Raw genomic sequence first — 16,849 nt, 5'->3', positions numbered from 1 at the left:
GTGAAAGTCCTTCCTAAACCATGGGTGAGAAGACTGCGCGGATGTGAAGCGTGTGGCTCCCGTCGGGCCGGTGCTCTGATGGTGGGTTCCTCCTGATACACAAGGCGGTTTCAGCTAAGTGCCTATAGCCCTGGCCTCATCTCTGTAATAACTACAGGAAACTAGGGGAGTGTCTGTCTGTGCATTCATTGCAATCAGCCCTTTCCTCCAACGAGAGAGAGATTATCTGCAGGAATTATGAATGAAAAGCATTTGAAAATGTTTTGTGATCTACTATATTGAGAATGAACAAAATATTTATAATTTTAAAGCATTCTTATCTGCACATACAATGTAATATGCTCTTCTTTCTTATTTTTTGTTAATTTTTCTAAGATATTAAAATGTTTTCTATGGGATTTTAGTTTCTGTTTTTTAGTTTGGTGGACTCAATAACAAAATAAACAAACCAGAATATCATACATTTTAAACTGGTTTAATAAAACAGAGTAAAGTGTGTGCGTGCGTGCCTGCATGTGTGTTTCTCTAATCTTCATTTTCATACAGTCATGTGGATGTGGTTTAGGGATACTCCTGAAAACACTGGGTTTGGGAGTTAAGACCTCAAGAAGTTAGCTGTGACCTCATGTTGGGTGTGTGAGTCACGGCTGTGGGAAGCCTTGGTGAGTGTGTCAGCTCAGGACCGACAGAACCGACTTCTCTTCATTGTTACTGTTACCTCTGAAGCCTTTTCCTCTTGTCAAAATTTTTTATGTCTTTGTGTGTTTCTTTCACTAGAATAAACATTGTGGTTTTCTATTTAGTTTTACATGGTCACCAGGATTAAAATGCTTACTATGGATGAAGCTTGTTCTGCCTGGCTGTATTGGCAAGCTGGTCTTCCCTCATGAGGAGGGCAAGGAGAGGTAGGAGTTTGCCAGACTATTCTTTCTCTATTGCAGTGCTCTCAAGTGGGGACACTTGTTCCTGAGGGACACTTGGCAGTGACTGGAGACACTTGTGGTTTTCATAACTGGAAGGGGCGTGCTGGCTGTCAGGGTGCCTTGCATCAGCCACGTGGACAAGCTGCTGGTAATTCCTGTTGACCCTCAGTGACCCTTCTGAGGGTTCTGAGTCGCTGGTTTTGGCCAGTGGGGCACATTTGTGGTGGGCACTAAATTCCAACCCTAGTCTAGACTCAGCCTCTCTGTCTAGTTTCTACTGTAGCAGAAACGGTCTGTCAGGGCTGTGCACCCACAGAACACGGGCCTCTCTCCGTGTCTGCCTCCTGTATGGCAGCTGTAGGGCCAGAGAGATTGTTGGAGTAAGCCAAGGCGAGTTCTGTCCAGCTGCCTTCATTCTGCCAGATCCCACTTCCACATTTAAATCCCACTTCACCCCAAACACAACCAGTAGCCTAAACTGGGTTTCTGAAGGTGGCATCGTGAGACTCACTTTCTCTGTTTCCTCTCTTCTCGTTAGCCAGGAGCAGCCCAGGGACAGGGTCCACCTCAAACTGGTTTCAGACCAGATGCCACCTCCTTGTTCACCCTCAAAGTGTGTCCAATGGGAGTTAGGCTGTCCTAGGTTGCCAGGGCATGGGTTTTGTATCGGGAGAGCATTCCAGGGCTGGAATTCAGTGTCCCCCACAAACATGCCCACTACCTAAGACCAGCAGTGGAAGTCTCAGAAGGGTCAGCAAGACTTAACAGGAATTGGCAGCACTCCTGCCAAGCTGGGCTGGTTCGAGGCACCCAGCACAGCCAGCACACTCCCCCGGTTATGAAAACAAGGAGATAACGAGTGTTTACAGGGAACATGATCTAGGGAAAAGACTTCATCTCGGAGGCCCAAGGCCGGCAGCCCTTGTCCTGAGCTGGAAGCTGGCGACGGCAGGAAAGGGCCTGTTCCAGCGGTTTGTGCTTCCTGCCCCTGTTAGGATCAGAACACTCACCTGGGAAGGAGTCTGGGCATCAGTCCCTTGGTTGTGGCTCTGAGGCAGGATGGCTACAACTCCCCTCACTCCTGCTTCCATACATACCAAGTTCTGAGCTCCACTCCAGGGCTAACCCAGGAGTTTTTGACCACTGATGTTTCCTGCGTTAGGACAGTGCTCTCTTTCTGAGAAACACCTGCCACTAGATTCACGTGGTGTGTTGAACAAGTCCTCAGTCCATCTGGGGGGAACCTCTGTTTTTTGTCTACAAGAACCAACTTTTCCAGCCGCACACACAGTGTGCCTACAGAAGGCCTCCTGAAGGACAACTTGATATGCACCAGCAAAGGGGTGCGCCGGCTCATGCCTTCTTCAGTCCCTGAATCTGCTCACAGAGCCCCAGGGTCTGTGGAGAACCACCGTGGAGGCAGGAGTGTCCCTTTCCTGAGTGTGACCTCCCTCAAGAGTGTCTTCCTGCTTAAACAGTAAACTCAGAAAGTTGCTTTACTTGAAGTTTACCTTTTTATACTTTTTTCTATTCTTTACAATCTCATGTTTTTAATGTATCTCTATTATACCCACCCCATCCCCCATCCTGCACCTCTAGCCCCTCCTCCACTTTTTTCCCTCTCATTTTTTGTACCAAACCCCCAAACCCCGCGGCTCTAAGAGGGTTGCCCAGGGCTGCTGGTGACAGTTCCAGCTCACTGGGTCAACTAAAAGGGTTAGACTAGGCTGTGTGCCCTGAGAATGGCACTGCACAGATGATGTCCCCAGCGTGCCACCGCTGGAGCACAAGATGGCCACCTGCCCCTTAAAGGCTGGTGGGGACACTCCCCACACCCCAGAATGCTGCCAGGGGAAGCCACGTGGTGAGGGACTTTCCATCTGAGCTAGGTCAGGCCGTGCGCTGGGGGTTTCTGGTGATTGTCTGCAGGTGTCCTGTGAGTTGCTCAGGCAAGGCTTCTGGAGAATTGGGGGAATATCTTAGATGCTTAGAGGCAGGTGTGCGACTTCTGAGGAATGAACCAAACAGTTCCCGAACGGGGCCCAGAAATACCTAGTTCCTGTCATCTCATAGCCTACCTCCTTACCCCTAAGGAGGTGGTCAGGGGATCTCAAGGGGCCGGGACTGCTATATCTCAGCAGGTCCCCCAGGATCTCCATCTCTGCTCCTGCACCTTGTGACTTCTTGGGTGGCCACTGAAGTTTTAAGCCATGGTCACAGATGCTCTGTGTTCGGGGTTGATCAGCTCCTGCTGCCCCCACAGGTGAGCCAGGAGCAGACAGATTTCCCATTGCGTACATGCCTGGTCCACAAACATGCCCTGGATGTTTGTGGACCTGTTTGAGCTTGAGTGGACCCCGCAGCTCTGGCTGTGGGAACAGTATCTACCCCACCCTGCCCTGACGTTGGAGACAAATGTCTCCTTCCTAAAGAAAGCCAGTCCAGGGGCTGGAAAGATGGCGCAGAGGTTAAGAGATTAAGACTGCTCTTCCAGAGGTCCTGAGTTCAAATCCCAGCAACCACATGGTGGCTCATCGGTAATGAGATCTGATGCCCTCTTCTAGTGTGTCTGAAGACAGCAACTATGTATTCAAATAAATAAATTAAAAAAAAAAAGCTGGCAAAGAGAATCTCTTTCTGAGGAGGAGGTCATATATTTAAAAAGAAGAAGAAGAAGAAGAAGAAGAAAAGAAGAAGAAGAAGAAGAAGAAGGAGGAGGAGGAGGAGGAGGAGGAGGAGGAGGAGGAGGAAGAGGAGGAGGAGGAAGAGGAAGAAGAAGAAGAAGAAGAAGAAGAAGAAGAAGAAGAAGAAGAAAGAAGAAGAAGAAGAAGAAGAAGAAGAAGAAGAAGAAGAAGAAGAAGAAGAAGAAGAAGAAGAAGAAGAAGAAGAAGAAGAAGAAGAAGAAGAAGAAGAAGAAGAAGAAAGAGGAGAAAGCCAGTCCAGGCGTCTAGTCTCCAATTCTCCCAGGAATCTTCATGAAAGCAGATATTAAGTGGAAACCCCCCCTCCCCCACATGCCTTTGAAGGGACTTCCCGGACTCTTGATGGACAGGTTCGTTTGAACTCTTTCTCCTAACACACAGTTCTGTAGCTTTTTACTATCACAAGGTGATGCGATAAATACCCTGTGTGGGAAATGGAAAAGCAGCTGTGAGCTCACCTTCTGGGGCAGTCAGCAGGATTCAGGTCTGTTGGCTGTGGGAGCAAGGTCGGTACTGCGCTCACTGGCAGGGCGGCCGCCAGGTGGCAGCCGTGCACTGCGTCCGCGGGTTAAGACTGCGAAGCCTGTGTTGTGCAGACAAGGATCCCGTCAGTGGGGACAGTCCCAAGTGTAAGCCCTGCCGGGGGCCAGACCCTACCTAATTTCACAGAATCTCCCCAACCCATAGTGTTGACATAATTTACCTATTTTACAGATGTGAAAAGTTGGGCTCAGGAAGGCAGGCAGTCTCCCCAAGGAGTCACAGGCTCTGGGGACCAGAAAGCCCAAATGAGGGATCCTCTATGCCAAAGGGTCCCCACTACTCCCGTGATGCAGGCAGGCCTAAGGCATGGGGTGTGAGTTCTATGGCTTCTCTGTCCCTGAGGCTCCTGGCAGTTTCCCTTGGGAGCTGAGGGGACCCTGAATTGCATCCTTGGTCCCCTGTGTTCACCACAGCCTTCTGTCGGGCCATCCTTTACAATGCCGACTGGGAGCAAGCCAGCAGGCTTGGAGTTTTGGCTGGAGGCGCCTTGGGGATGGGGAGGGTGGAGGCTGGAGGGTGAGCAGCCAGCGGGAAGGGGCCTGTTTCCTGACTCCCTGACCCGGGCTGTCTCTGTGGAGGCCCCAAACCCAGGAAGGTCATCTAGGGCGAAATTCCAGCTTGAGCCCCCTGAGCAATGACTTCAGTTTTCTTGATAAGGCTGAAAAAGGGACACCAAGTGTCCACCCCACACCCCCTCTCTGTCAGCACCTCGGCTCCAGCGAGGCCTCTGAAGTAGACAGCCTGACGGGGAGAAGAGACAAAGATAGACCAGGGACAGATAAGGACAGAGACAGCCAGGGACAGATGGAGCAGAGAGGTGAGGATGGGGCAGCTGCTGTGGGGAGCCCCAGGGGTCAGCACCCGGCCCTGTGCTGGCTAAAAGTTGGGGGATTGTCAGGGCTGCCACAGACACTTTGGGGGTGTAGCTGGAACATTGGCTGCACCGCCAGCTTGAAGGACTGCGCTAATGCCTGGGCCTGGGTCCCAGTGTGTGTGTGTGTGTGTGTGTGTGTGTGTGTGTGTGTGTGTGACTCTTGAGGCTCATGTCCCCACATAATGATGGGGTCAGGGAGTGTTACCTCGGAAGTTCCAGGAAGCATCAGCAAAGAGGTTGAGGGGCCTCAGCCAGCAAAGCGCTGGGCTGGGGTGGGGTGGGGGTGTCCATGGCCTGCTGTTGGATAAGAAAGACTACCGGCTTCTGGCCTTCCAAGGTCACCTGGCCTCACACTATTCCAGGCTCACTCTGTGAGAATATTTGCACCCACCACTGTCTATTTGGCTTGGCAAGTTCGTGGAAGCTGAGAAGACCCAACTGGCCTGTGGGCTCCTGGGTCACCATGTGCAGTTGAGTCACAATCCCCAGGCAACAAGAGCCTGTACTCAGGGCTGTGCCCACAGACATATCCACACAGGTACCCAGATGCCTTGTGCAGCTGAGTCATTGTCACTCCTTGGGGAGCACGTGCTGGCTCGCATGTGTACACAGGTACACAGAGGCAGGGTGCACCTGACTGTGAGTCACCGGTGCCAGCCAGCTCCGAGGGGGGGCACCGGGAGTCTGTTCTGCCATCCCTGTTTAAAAGCAAATACTCACATGCCTACATAAGGACGTGTGCCTAAAGTACAGCTCAGTGTCCTGGCTGCTTTGTACTGGGGTGTGTGTGTGTCAAAAATACTTGTTGAATGAACATGTGAGCAGAATGAATGGAAGGACAAATAAAGAGATGGGCGACAACTCCCCTGCTTGGTAAAATTGGCCAGGGCAGCTCCTCAGGGTGGGTCCAGTGCTCTGTGTCTGCAGGGAGTTGTCTTGCTCCAAATATAGCCTTCATGGATGGGCAGGGAGCCACGGATGCTTTGCAGGCAGTGACTTCACCGGGCCCAGGGCCCAGCCTCTGTGGACTTGGAGAAAATGCACAGCTTCCCGCAGCCAGGTTTGAACTGTGGGCCTGGAGCTGTCAATGCCGCGAGCCGGGCCCCTGGGACTATGGGACAGGGGTGGTGCAGATGGGCACAGAGAGCTTCTGGGCTGGCACTGTTTGGGGCCTACAGGCAGGGGCCTGCCCGCTGATTGCATAACCCAGACCCCCTGCTGGGCTGTCCCTCCTCTGGCCTGGGCTTGCTCCCAGGGCCACTCCTGTGTTTCTGGAATCTTTCCTTTTTTTATTATTTCTTTTATTTTTGAGATTATAATGCAATTACATCATTTCTCCTTTCGTCCTCCCTGAAAACCCTCCCTAATAACCCCCTTGCTGTCTTTCAATTCATGGCTTCCTCCCCCCCCCCCATTAATTGTTGTTGTTGTTGTTGTGTGTGTGTGTGTGTGTGTGTGTGCATGCATGTTTTCCTAAATATAACCTAGTCACTGTGTATAATGTCATTTGTATGTACATATGTACACTTTCAGGCCTGACCATTTGACATTAGATAATCAGCTGGAGTGTTTTTCCTTGAGGAAGACTTTGCTTAGTTGCTTGTGTGTAGTCCTTTATGGAGGGCTGGGGCCTCGTGCCCCCCACCCCCACCCCCGTGTATTTTGACATTCAGCTTATGTTCAGGCAGTCATGCTGGTCAGACTTCATGGGTGTAGCATCTGACACGACTAGGAGACAGGATCTCACAGCAAACGCTGATCCTCTGGTTCCCAACAATCTTTCTGTTCCCTGAGCCTTAGTCATGGCATGTTTTGAAGATATACCCACTGGGACTGGGTAGAATCCTCTTTTCTTGACACCCCTCCCAACCCACCCCAATGCCTTGATGCAGCTGGGCAGTTGCAGTATTACCTGATTGGCTTCCTGTCCCTTCTGCTCTGCCCTGCTCACAGCTGTCGGGCATTTTTCTACAATAAAGATCTGACTCAGCCTTTTTTGTTGGAAAGGCTCCCCGTGATTTCTTAGAGGTGAGTAGGCAAGTTAGATGTCTCCGCTGGGTCCACCCCACCTGGGTGTTTCCAAGGGCTGTCACATGGGCACTGTGCTGCCTAGTTTTATGTCAACTTGACACTAGCTAGTCATCAGAGAGGAGGGAACCTCGGTTGAGAAAACGCCTCCGCAAGAGCAGGCTGTAGGCAGTCCTGTGGGGCATCTTAATTAGTGACTGATGTGGGAGGGCCCAGCCCATCGTGGGTGGTGCCATCCCTGGGTTTATGGTCCTGAGTTCTAAGAAAGCAGGCTGAGTAAGCCATGGGGAACAAGTCAGTAGGCAGCACCCCCCCCCCACACACACCCATGGCCTCTGCATCAGCTCCTGCCCCCAGGTTACCGCCCTGTTTCTACCTGCCTTCAGTAAGGGACTGTACTGCAGGACTGCAGGCTACGGCATGGTGTCTCGTCAGAGAAACAGTAATCCTAACTCGGACAGAAATTGGTACCAGCATTTCAGAGTATTGCTGTGCTAGACTAACAATGTTATTTTTAGGAAGATTGTGGAAAGACTTTGGAACTTTGGGCTAGAAAGGCCATCGCGTGTTCAAAGCTCAGTGAGCTGCTCTGTGGGAGCTTGGAAGGTAAGAGTGTTGAGAGAAATGTAGGCGATAGAGGCCTGACTGGGAACGGAGTTCCAGAGGGAAGCCTGCGAATCGCTTCTGTTGGGGCCACAGCATGTTTGTAGATGAGAATCTGTGGTTCTGGTCAGCTGGGGTTAAAGGCTGTGATTAACAAGAGGTCAGAACCACTGAGGTAAATCCTTTGCTTTGTTGGGACAATTGATGGTGGTTAGCTGGAGCTGAGAAATTAGCGGTGATTAAGAAGCACCCAGCATCACTGCGGTGGAATCTTCTGGGAAGTGTTTCCTCAGAGTCAGCACACAGAGGCTGTGCTCCGGCGTTTCATTTTGGTCTCCCAGGTGGCATGGTTTTGAAGGCATCAAGGGGTCATGGAGAGGAGCTAAGTTGGCACAGTGAGAGGCCAGGGAGGCCATAGGTTAGGGTGCAGTTGAAATCCCAGCAGTGAAGGGCTCGTGGAGAGAGGCTGAGGTATGAGCGGAAGTGTAGCCCTGTGGCAGCAGAAGCCGCCAGCATGTCGGAGATGCCAGTCCTGTGGGATGACCACTAGGAACAGCGGCAGCATGGAGGGTGGAGGGTGTGCTGTAGAGGGCAGGCCTGGAGAAGTTAGCCTGTTCTCAGGATGAGCCCAGAGAAGGGCGAGTGGATTGCAGAGATCGGACCCTGGGATATTTACACTGTTGGAATGTACTTTTGCGTTTTCTAGACTGTGAGTGTGCCCTGTTCTTTCCTCTTGAAGTAAGGAAGTATTTAACTTATTTTGGTTTTATAGGAGTCTACAGTTGAGAGACTTTTAAACTTTTAAGGTGTTTGAATCTATAAAGATGGTATGACTTTAAAGTCGTTTATGTTTTATATTGAGATATTAATATTAACATGCTATCCTGGGGACAACTGAGGCAGGAAAGGTTCTAATTGAAAAGTGATATGTTTGTGTGTCAACCTGAGAAGGGTCAGTTGTGCTAGCTAGTTTTATGTTATCTTGACACAACTAGAGTCATCTTAGAGGAGGAAACCTCAATTGAGAAAATGCCTCCATAAAACCAGGTGTAGGCAAACCTGTAAGGCCCAGCCCATTGTGGGTGGGGCCTTCACCTGCCGGGTGGACCTGGATTCTATAAGAGAGCAGGCTGAGCAGGCCATGAGGAGCAAGCCAATGAGCAGCGACCCTCCATGGTCCTGCCTCCAGGTTCCTGGTTCCTCCAGGTTCCTGACTTGTTTGAATTTCTGTTTTCCTTCCTTTTCCTTCCTTTGATGGTGAACAGTGCTGTGGAAGTGTAAGCCGAACGAACCCTTTCCTCCCCACGTCGCTTAGGTTGAGGTGTTTCATCACAGCACTAGAAACTGAAGGCTCAGAGATGGAGGGGTGATTGGCTAGCTCATGTGGGTGGACTGACTAGCCGTCTGATTTCAACCAGAGGACTGCATGTATGGCTGACAGGGCACGTGGAGAGACGGAGAGATGGCGAGACGGAGAGATGGAGAGACGGAGAGATGGCGAGACGGAGAGATGGCGAGACGGAGAGATGGCGAGACGGAGAGATGGAGAGACGGAGAGATGGCAAGACAGAGAGATGGCGAGACGGAGAGACGGAGAGATGGAGAGATGGGTAGGCAGAGAGGTAGAAGGAAGCTGTTTAAGTCAAGACTGTTTTCAGTGCAAGGAATCAAAAGACCAGAAAGGAAAGAGGGGCCTAGTCGGGAACCCGTGGGCTCGTCTGCCAGCAGCACGCACGCCTGGTAGAGATGAAACAAGGGAAGTTAGGAGCTTTGAGCCCTCAGGGTCCCCGTGGTCTCCTGTCCCTTCAGTGATGTTTTTCTGCCCAGGCGTCCTGTGGTGTGGCAGCCACCTTCCGGGACTCTCTCGCTCTTCCCTCCCAGAGGTTTCAGACCCAGGGTGTTTGTGTGTGTGTTTGTACCTATACAAGACTACCCTCACTTTCTTCAGGTAAGGTTTTATGTACCTCAGGCTGGCCTCAAGTTGGCTATGTAGCTGAGGTTGGCCATGTAGCTGAGGTTGGCCTTGAACTCTTAACCCTTCTGTCTCTACCTTGCAAGTACTGGTATCTCCACCCCGCTCTACCATTCCAGGGCATAAATTCCTATACTGTAAAAAAATGCACAGCAGATGAAACAAAGTGTCTTTCTTTAAAAAAGAGATTTATTAGACAGCAGGTGTTGGAGAGGGTGCGGAGAAAGAGGAACACTCCTCCACTGCTGGTGGGGTTGCAAATTGGTACAACCACCCTGGAAAGCAGTCTGACGGTTCCTCCGAAAACTGGGCACCTCACTTCCAGAAGATCCTGCTATACCACTCCTGGGCATATACCCAGAAGACTCCCCACCATGTAATAAGGATACATGCTCTACTATGTTCATAGCAGCCCTATTTATAATTGCCAGATGCTGGAAAGAACCCAGGTATCCCTCAACGGAAGAGTGGATGCAAAAAATGTGGTATATCTACACAATGGAGTACTATTCAGCCATTAGAAACAATGAATTCATGAAATTCTTAGGCAAATGGATGGAGCTAGAGAATATCATACTAAGTGAGGTAACCCAGACTCAAAAGGTGAATCATGGTATGCACTCACTAATAAGTGGATATTAACCTAGAAAACTGGAATACCCAAAACATAATCCACACATCAAATGAGGTACAAGAAGAAAGGAGGAGTGGCCCCTGGTTCTGGAAAGACTCAGTGAAACAGTATTCAGCAAAACCAGAACGGGGAAGTGGGAAGGGGTGGGTGGGAGGACAGGGGAAGAGAAGGGGGCTTACGGGACTTTCGGGGAGTGGGGGGGCTAGAAAAGGGAAATCATTTGAAATGTAAATAAATTATATCGAATAAAAAAATTAAAAAAAAAAGAGATTTATTGTTGAGATGTAGTGTTTCTCTGTGCAGCTCAAGCTGCCCTTGGTGATTCTGTCTCAGCCTCCCCAAGTGCTGGGCTCCCAGGCAGGCACCGCCGTGGTTGGGTGCTGGCAACAGCGGACTTCTTTCTTTCTTTTCTCCTCCTCCTTCTTTCTCCTCTCCTCTCTCCTCTCCTCTCCGCTCTTCTCCTCTCTCCTCTCCTCTCCTCTCTCCTCTCCTCTCTCCTCTCCTCTCCGCTCTTCTCTCTCCTCTCCTTTTCTCTCTCCTCTCCTCTTCCCTCTTCTCCTCTCTCTTTCTCTCTCTCTCCTTCTCCTACTCTTTTGTTTTTCTTTTTAAGGCAGTGTTTCTCTGTACAGTCCTGACTTTGATCTGTAGACCAGGCTGGCCTCAAACACAGGGATCCTCCTGCCTCTGCTTCCCATGTGCTGGGATTAAAGGCCTGAGACCCACTATCCTACAAGAAGCAGGCTTCTTAAAGGGGTCAGACAGTGAGCCGATCCAGTCAATGCTGTGGAGACGGGGGTGGGGTGGGAGGGTTGGGGGTGGGGGTGGGGGTGGGGTGGGGGGTGCTCAGGAAGGGCCTGAGCTGGACATAAAGTTTGCAACTATGTTGTTTAGATGCCATCTGAAGTCATGTGACCAAAGCTCTTCTGTGAACAGGAGAGAGGGGCTGAGTCCCCATGCTAGGTGACACCGGGAAGGGCGAACGGAAGGACACCTAGGGGAGCAGACTGTGAGATTAGAGAGAAGCAGAGAGGACCCCCGTGTCCTCCAATGCTCTGAACACAGATCAGGCATGATGGGGACAGGGGTGGGGGGGCCTGACAGAAGACATCTGTTTCTTGGTTCACAGGCCCTTAACAAGGAAGGACCTGTAGCCTCCAGCCTCAAGGATGCCGCCTAGCAGATTCCCAGGCAGGGGCTGATGGAACCAGCACATTAACTCTTGACCTCACACAGGGTTGGAAGCCCCCAGAGGCAGTGAGATCACAAGGCCTGAGTTGTGGGGACATGGGGGACACTCACAGTGGGGGCCAATGCCAACTTGGTGCCAGGAACTGCTTTGCAGGGCTAGAGGCAGTCCCAGGTGTGTGCTGCACCTTGGGGAGGAGCCCTGGGCCCGGAAGCTGCGCCCACCACTTGTAACCTCAGGATCCACGTCAGGTCAGTGTCTCGTCTCAGGTCACATGGGGATCGGGGTGACCTAGAGCTGTCCCTGACTCTTTGGGTAACTAAGGGTTGTATATTTCTCTAGCTCACTGTCAAGCGGCCTTGGCAAGTCCTGCCAGCTCAGCTAGTGCCAGCCTCTTCAACAGAGACCTTTGCTACCCATGGCCACTCCAGTAGCCTGAAACCACGAGCCCCTTTCTCCTCCTCGTTCTGCTCTCCTGGAAGTCACATCCCCCATCCCCCACCCCACCCCACCCCCACCCCCACCCCACCCCCGTTAGTTCTTGCACATCCGGCCTGTTTCCTCACCGCTTTCGTCTCTCCTTCCCTACACGCTGTAGCCTGGCTTCCGCCCCTTCCACTCCACCAGTGGAACCCAAGTTACTGGTAACCCCAGGACGCCAGATCCCTCACCACACTTGTCTGTTTATTGAATTATTCGGATGCTGGCACCAAACCCATGGCCTTAGGGTTCTGCCACTGACCCCTCAGCCTTTTACCCCTGAGACTGTTTTCTCTCATAGCTCAGGCTGCCAAGCCGCCTTCCCTCTGGAGCCACCTCCTTCCTCCTCCTCCTCCTCTACCTCCTCCTCCTTCTTTTTTGGGTTTTCAAGTCAGGGTTTCTCTGTGTAGCCCTGGCTGTCCTGTAACTCACTCTGTAGACCAGGCTGATCTCAAACTCACAGAGATCCTCCTGCCTCTGCCTCCTGAGTGCTGGGATTAAAGGAGTGCGGGCCACAGCCTGGCTTGAAGCCTATCTTTTCTTTGACACTCCTGTTTGTTGTCCCCTAGGGCCCGCCCCCTGGACGCCCCTCTGCCCCCTCTGTGCGGCTCACTTCCGGCCACACGGCCAGGGCGCGCTCCCTCGCGATGCTGCTGTCCCGGGCTCGGTTTCACTTCGGCTTTCCTGCCTCCTACATTCCTCTGAGGGTCTCTGAAAGCCCACCGTCTGCTCTTGGTGCCGTGGGTTGCAGAGATTTGCAGTCCCCCTTCCCCAGCCTGAGCTGTGGTCATCTCTCAGTGCCAGCAGCTCAGTGAGAGGGGCTATCCCGCCACCAGGTGTGGCTTGGGAAACCTAGGAAGTCACTTTTGAAACGGCTGTCATTCACTCTCCATGGCCGGGCCTACAGTGACTAGTGGACATCTTTCTCCATCATTACTTTGCAGAGTTGTCCCACCCGAGTGTCTCGTGACACTTCCGTCTGCTCGGCTGAGCTTGAACCGTTGTCCTCAGCCCACAGGAGCCTCACACGTGGTCTTGGGGTGCCTCTCCGGTCCCCTCTGTAGCCACTGTCCCTCGGCTGTGCCTTGCAGGAGATCAGGGGCCGATGGGCTGGAGGAGTGGGGTCTGCTCAGGACAGCGCTCCAGCCTTGCATCCAGCCCAGTCTCAGGTCCAGCCGGCTCTGCAGGGCAGGTGGGGCCAGCCTGAGTGTGGGGTACAGGCTTGCAGGCCGTGCAGAGATCCACAGGCCTCCTGAAATTCGCAGGATCAAGTTTCAGAAAACACAGGTCAGGGTCAGCAGAGCAGCTGGCGGTGGGGAAGGCCAGGCCCAGCTAATTTCCTGTCAGCGGCCCGGAGGCCCCAGCCTCTCTCCAGGCTGGCCGCAGGGGAGGAGATGCCGGGAATGGCTCGCATTCCTCTGGCTGGGGCTGCACAGGCCCTCGAACCTCAGGGGACCTCAGGGAATGAGGAGATGGATCTGCTGTGGCCAGAGTGGGGGCAGTCCAGGCATCTGCTGTTGGAGCCTTGGCTGACTGAGGCCAGGCCTTGCAGAGTGGAAGCTGGAGGCGCGGAAGCGAGGCTACAGGAGCCTGGAGAGAAAAAGCCTGGCCCACAGGGGTCGCAAGGCGCCACCTCCTGAGCCCAGAGCAAATCAGTTTGTTTCTTGCCCAGGCCTGGATTTCCTAGAAGGCTCAGCTATGGTCAGGCTGTGGCGGGTGGGGGTGGGGCCAAGCTGGGCCAGGCTCCTCTTGGGAGTCAAGGGGCCCCGAGGGCCAAATGGCTGATGTGCCTCTCCAGTGTTCTGGAGTGTTCTCCAGTGTTCTGGTTGTGTGTGGCAGAGGGTGTGAGGGGCTAAATCAGCTGGGGCTCTGTTCTCTACGAGGAGGCTCAAATTCCCTCCTTGAGAAGGAACTTTATGTCCTGTCTGGGTCCCCAGGAGGGGACTCCTAGCTTGAACAGCTGTCCAGAAGCCTGGCCTGGCAGGGCCGACAGGCCCCTCCCCCCTCTGGCCTGGCTGGAAGAAAGGCACGGAGGATAAAGTCGGACAATTCTGGGCTCACATCCTAGTTCATTAGGGCTCTGCTGCGTGACCTCAGACAAGGTCGTTTACCCCCCCCCCCCCCAAGTCTCCTCGACACACGTGTCCTGTCAGGGCCTGGCCCCTCCCTGCCTGGCCAGCTATCCCCTCCCCAGGCCATTTTTTGGCTACCTGGTAATCCATTCAACAGTCCCACTAGATAGGGCCCAGACCTACCCGGCCCTTCTGCCTCCTCAAGTCTGGACAGACTCAACAGCTCCCAACCTGCCTGTCCCGCTGAACACGCCTCGCCCCGGAGATGCCCGCAACTGGCTGGGTTTCTTTCTGTGCCCCCCACCCCCTTCCCCTCTACCCAGCCATCACTGCACCTAAGAGTCAACATAAATGCCACCGGTCAGGGAGACTCTGCCTCCCAGTAGGCTGTGTGTGCCTTGTGCCCTGGCCCCTTACCCGCACAGCTCTGGCTACCCTGGTACACTTGCAGACTTTATTTAGGGTCCAGAGAATCTGAGCAGGCATCTACACGGGGTATCAAGGGACGCATGTTGAATGTATAAACAATGGTCAGGGGTTTCCTATGACTGGGTCCTTCACTCTCTCTCTCTCTCTCTCTCTCTCTCTATATATATATATATATATATATATATATATATATATATATCGTCCCATGCTTGGGGTGGGGGTAAGGCTGAGGGTTGGAGGATCCTCACACCCTGGGGTCCTGGGAAGGGAGGTGTTTTTGCCTTTTTCTGGTAGGCTCTCAGTCCCCTTCCCACAGCCAGGCTAGGGATGGGCATGGCAGCCCGTGTCCTCATCCACTAACTCAGCCAGTGGTATTAAGAGGCCACCAAAACCTGGCGGAACTGGGTGAGGGTGTGTCCGTGTCCAAAAGGAGTTGATGTCACCAGGGTGTGGTTTGTGTGCGTGTGAATGCACACGCTTTTTACAGTATTGCTGGTGTGTGCACATGACTGCATTAGCATATCATCCTCCGCAGACACCAGCCCGCACTCTCTGAGGCACCTCTGCCCCGTGTCTGACTCTTTTTTTCTTGGATATATTCTTTATATTTCAAATGTTATCCCCTTTCCCAGTCCGCCCCCCCCATAGCCCCGATCCCAAATATGTAGATAAAGTGTAGAGCAGAGACTGAAGGAAAGGCCATCTGGGGAGTGTCCCAGCTGGAGATTCATCCCAGATATAGTCACCATGTCTGACTCTTTTTTTTTTTTTGGATTTGGTTTTTTTGAGACAGGGTTTCTCTGTGTAGCCCTGGCTGTCCTGGAGCTCACTCTGTAGACCAGGCTGGCCTTGAACTCAGAAATCCACCTGCCTCTGCCTCTCAGAGTGCTGGGATTGCAGGCGTGTGCCACCACTGCCCGGCACCGTGTCTGACTCTTAACCCTATGCCATCCTTCCCCGATTCCTGGTCCAGGCTCCTCCCCTCCCCACATCCTCGGGCCTGTCTGGTGCTGCGTGTAACTTCACGATGCTATGGCAATCGACTAGAGGCAGCACGTTGCCGTGGTTACCGTGTGCTCCTGGAGGTTGTGTGCTCCCCGCTCACAGTGTCCTTCCATTGTCAGGCCTCAGTGGCTGCCTGAGACTTTCTGTGGGCATTGCTCCAGCGTATCCCCCACTGGTAGGCCTCGTTGGCGCGGCACTGGGCCCATCTGTCCAGCATATCATCTTGAGGCCAGCCTACCTTCAACCTTACTTCATCCTCTACTGTGGGGACAATGGGGTCCCAGGGCCCGGGGAATAGAGGGTGGAGGCCATTTTTGTGCTGCCACACAAAAGGTTGACTTTGACCTTACAGTGTGAGTTTCTTGAATCCTAAACGGTAGATCCCTGAGGACAGCTGTGGACCAGCAGGTCCTTATGTCACTCCAGTGAGCTCACGGTTTGAGACCTTATCTGGTACAGTACTCGCATATACGGAGATCCCTTGGTCTGCATGGATCTGTTCTGTTTAATCCACCTAAGTAGAGGCTAGTGTAAGATGAAGATGTGTGAACTGCCTAGCCCTTCCTTAGCATCCTTGTTTGTCAACCCAGTGTACTGTTGCACGTCAGTGGCATCTCCTTGGGAGGGGAGGCTGCCTGGGGCGGCCTATGGTCTCTCCAGATCACACTGTAGCCACTCAGGGGCCTGATAGCATTAGTCAGTGCTTGCTGTCGGGTGACACAGACAATACACTGGCTTTGGTGCCCTGCTCACCGGAGGTTCTGCCCACAGGCTATGGATCTGATACGCCTATGCCTTTATCCTGGGAAAAGATGTAAGGTCAAAATTTGAACTATGTTTTCTATTGAATTTGTATTCTGCACTATTGTAAAGTAAAAAACAAGCAAACGAACCCTTGTTAAGAGGTTGTCAAACCATTGTTAAGGGAGGGGCCATGTATATATTCAGGGTTTTTTGTTTTGTTTTTGTTTATTCTAGATAGGGTGTCTTTGTGTAACAGCCCTAGCTGTCCTGGAGCTTAATCTGTAGACCAGGTTGGCCTTGAACTCACAAATCTTACCTGATTCTGCCTCCCAGTGCTGGGATCAAGGGTGTGTGTCACCCACCTCTTGGCTGTTTCAGTTTTTAAAATACAATTTTTATTGCATTTACTCTGTGTGTGTGTGTGTGTGTGTGTGTGTTACATGAACACCTGAGTCCCACAGTGCACATGTGGACGTCAGAGGACCATTTGAGGACTCACTTCCCTTAGGGAGTGAACTCAGGTGGTCAGGTTTCGTGGCGATTCCTTCTGCCACATTTTCAGTTTTTATTCCTCACGTCTAGGTGAAGCCTCTCTCTCAGAAGGCTGGGAGAACCGAGAGGTTAACTGCCCACGGCCAGTGTGGGCAGTGTGCT

The sequence above is a fragment of the Apodemus sylvaticus genome, chromosome 1, assembly GCF_947179515.1.
Source record: "Apodemus sylvaticus chromosome 1, mApoSyl1.1, whole genome shotgun sequence".
Taxonomy (NCBI): domain Eukaryota; kingdom Metazoa; phylum Chordata; class Mammalia; order Rodentia; family Muridae; genus Apodemus; species Apodemus sylvaticus.
The sequence above is the reverse complement of the archived record's forward strand: the minus strand, read 5'-3'. Positions refer to the sequence as shown.